Here is a 3,835-nt window from a genome sequence, read left to right on the forward strand (position 1 = left end):
TATCTATCTATCTATCTATCTATCTATCTATCTATCTATCTATCTATATGCATACATATAATTTTTTTCCCTCCAACTACCCTAATACTGAGAAAGGTCTTAGGAGTTACAAATATCATCTCTCCATTCAAGAATGTAAACATTTCAAACTTAAAAGTCTCTTATGATTTCTCTTTCCTGTTTACCTCTTCATGTTCCACTTGAGTCTTGTATTTGAAAGTCACATTTTCTATTCAGCTCTGGTCTTTTCATCAAGAATTCTTGAAAGTCCTCTATTTCACTGAATGACCATTTCTCCCCTGAAGGATTATACTCAGTTTTGCTGGGTAAGTGATTCTTGGTTGTAATTTTACCTCCTTTGCCCTCCAGAATATTATATTCCATGCCCTGCGGTCACTTAATGTGGAAGCTGCTAAATTTTGTGTTCTCCTGATTAGTTTCAACAATACTTGAATTGTTTCTTTCTGGCTGCTTGTAATATTTTCTCCTTGACCTGGGAACTCTGGAATTTGGCTACAAAATTCCTAGGAATTTTCCTTTGGGGATCTCTTTCAGGAGATCAGTGGATTCTTTCCATTTCTATTTTGCCCTCTGGTTCTAAAATATCAGGGCAGTTTTCCTTGATCATTTCTTGAAAGATGATGTCTAGGCTCTTTTTTTGATCATGGTTTTCAGATAGTCCAATAATTTTTAAATTCTCTTTCCTGGATCTATTTTCCAGGTCAGTTGTTTTTCCAATGAGATATTTCACATTATTTTCTAATTTTTTATTCTTTTGGATTTGTTTTACAGTGTCTTGATTTCTCATAAAGTCACGAGCTTCCAATTGCTGTATTCTAATTTTTAAGGAAGTTATTTTCTTCAGTAATTTTTTGGACTTCCTTTTCCATTCAGCCAATTTTGCTCTTTAGGGCATTCTTTGCCTCATTGGCTTTTTTGGACCTCTTTTGCCATTTGGGTTAGGCTATTTTTTAAGGTATTATTTTCTTCAGTATTTTTTTAGGTCTCCTTTAGCAAGCTGTTGACTTGTTTTTCATGATTTTCTTGCATCACTCTCATTTCTCTTCCCAGTTTTTCCTCTACTTCTCTTACTTGCTTCTCAAAATCCCTTTGGAGCTCTTCCAAGGCCTCGGACTGATTCATACTTTTCTTGGAGGCTTTGGATGTAAGAGCTTTGGCTTTGTTGTCTTCTTCTGGTTGTATGTTTTGATCTTCTTTGTCGCCAAAGTAAGATAATATAGTCTGACTCTTTTTGTGCTGCTTACTCATGATCCTGGCAAATTATTTGAGTTTTAAACTCTTTGTTAAGGTAAGAGTCTGCCTCCAATGTGGAGAATGTACTGTCCCAAGCTTTGGGGGTTTGTACAGCTATTTTCACAGCTACTTCTAGGGACCTGTAAATTTTCAGTTCTTCCAAGGTAGTATGATAAGGGGCGAGGTGTTTCCTCTCCACCACCACATCAAGCTCCACCATACCAGCATTCCTCTTCACCCCAGGATAGTCACCCATAACTGTGACCCAGATCTAAGCATGGGCAAAGCAAGAGATTCCTGCCTCAGAACTGGCAAAGAGATCCCTGCAATCCCCCTCTGATCAGCCACTCGATTCCCCCTCAGTCTGCGGGCCAAAAGCTCAGGAGGCAGTCACCAACCCAAGTCTTTGCTCAGGACTTGTGGCTGAGAACTAGCTTCTAACTGTCACCGCTGTCACGAACTTTTCCCACTGACTTTCTAAGTTGTCTTTGGCATTCATGGGTTGAGAAGTCTGGAAACTGCCACAGCTGTCCACAATTCAGTCTTCTGAGGCCTACTCAAGGTTTTCTGCGGCCTGTGTGCCACCACCATACTATGCTCCTCTCCCCACCCGGCGCGATATACCTTTCTAATCAACCAACCACGTTGTCTTGGGCTAGAAATTTGTTTCACTCTGTCTTTTTGTGGGTTCTGCTGTTTCACAATTTGCTTAGAGACTTTTTGTATAGGTATTTGGAGCAGTTTAGGGGAGGGCTCCAGCAAGTCACTGCTTTCACTCCACCATCTTGGCTCTGCCCTCTATTATGGTACTTTAACTGACAGAACTTTAAGTGTGAGATCTTTGTACAAAGACAAAGCAGTTGATATACCACTGAAGGAAATGGGTTATGTTAATACTGACATTCTTGCTATAACATCTATCATAATGTATAAATTGTGTAATTCACGCAAAAAGTAGTCATAATTGAAGCAAAGATGACAACTCATATACATAAAGTCAAATACATTATTTTTTAAATAATCTATTTTATAACAATGGAATAAGCTTATATGTACTCAACATTTTAGTAAAGAATGACCTGTATGATATGTAATTGCCACTTGAGATAATGAACTTGGGTAAAGTGTTTGAACTGAAACCATTGCAAGCAGAACAAATTTTAGCTGAAGGTATTGAAATTTGAAAGTGCTAATGAATTTACTTTTAATATTTGTATACATAATTTTCCCTTCCACATTGTAGAGGTTAGGGGCATAGTACCGCCATAATCTGGCAAACCCAGGTAAAATTTTTCAGGCATTCTTTCATATGAGAGAAGAAGTATGAAATTTTTCTTTTATGGTTTATTTATAGTATCTTATTATAAGATTTGGGGTGATACTATACAATACTATGCATATATTTTATGCATTTCTGAGTCTCTAATCTTTTCCATGTCATCTGATGGCCTTTGTATGTTGCCTGCAGCTAATACAAAACTCCCCCCAAATTCCGATTTAATTTCTTATGCCACCTCCTGATATATCAAAACTATGATGGGAAAAGTTGCAATGTGGAAGGGAGAACTGCAGCAGATAGAGACTTGACTTTGAAATCTGAAAGACCTGTGTTCAAATACTATTTCTGACACATACTGGCTATATGACCACTCTTACCCTCTTAAAATACCCCGTGTAACTCTCTCACACCTTAAGTTGCAGAAAAGATATAGACCTTCCTTGGTATAAACTTCTTTTACTAAGAGATACCTGCACCAAAAAGTTTCAGGTCTGACTCCCTAGACCCCACAAAAAAAGGACTCAATTTGGAAAAAATACTGAAAGAATGAGAGAAACTTATTTAAACAATATATGCCATATTTATCTAAAATGTGTATGAGAAGATGTTAAAGTCACTAATCATATATATATATATATATACTTTGCTATTCCAATAATACCTTTTACCAATGTAGTAAGATTCAGAGGAAGATATCCAGTATGCTGGGTAGATTTTCTATTGATAACTACTAGGAAAATAATAAGAATGGGAACAGTTAAGAAGGCTTATATAGGTTGTAAACTGCCAGGTGAAAAGATAACCACATCCAGGAGATGGTAGACTCATTGTAATGTCAAAGTCTTGAAACTGTTGTTAATGTCAAGGTTTTGAAACTGTTGCTATATGATGAACTGTTTTAGTTCATCACATAGCAAATGGTTTGAAAATATTCACCAGACCATTTTTGACCTAGATCCAGCCCCATAAAAAGGCACCAATTATACACAAATATCCCAAAATTTTAGTAGAAATGGAGTCAAGGAATTTTAAAGTGGCACCTATGTGACCTAAATGTCTCATTGTCAATCCTAAGGAAGTTTTTAGTAACATTTTTCTGGCACTGAATAAATGTTGCTGTGTACTACTTTTTTTTTTTTTTTTCAAATGTATAGACTACCTCCCCAAGTCTTCTTCTTAAGTCTCTGGTAGTAAGCCCTAGTGCCTTATATATAGTCAATGTTTACTGCTGGTTCTAAGAATGTTTTGAGAAACTACTGCATCATGGATAGGACACTTGATTTAGAGGCCAGAAGGTTCAAA

The sequence above is a fragment of the Vombatus ursinus genome, unplaced genomic scaffold (genome assembly GCF_900497805.2).
Source record: "Vombatus ursinus unplaced genomic scaffold, bare-nosed wombat genome assembly UNPS02015408.1, whole genome shotgun sequence".
Lineage (NCBI taxonomy): Eukaryota > Metazoa > Chordata > Mammalia > Diprotodontia > Vombatidae > Vombatus > Vombatus ursinus.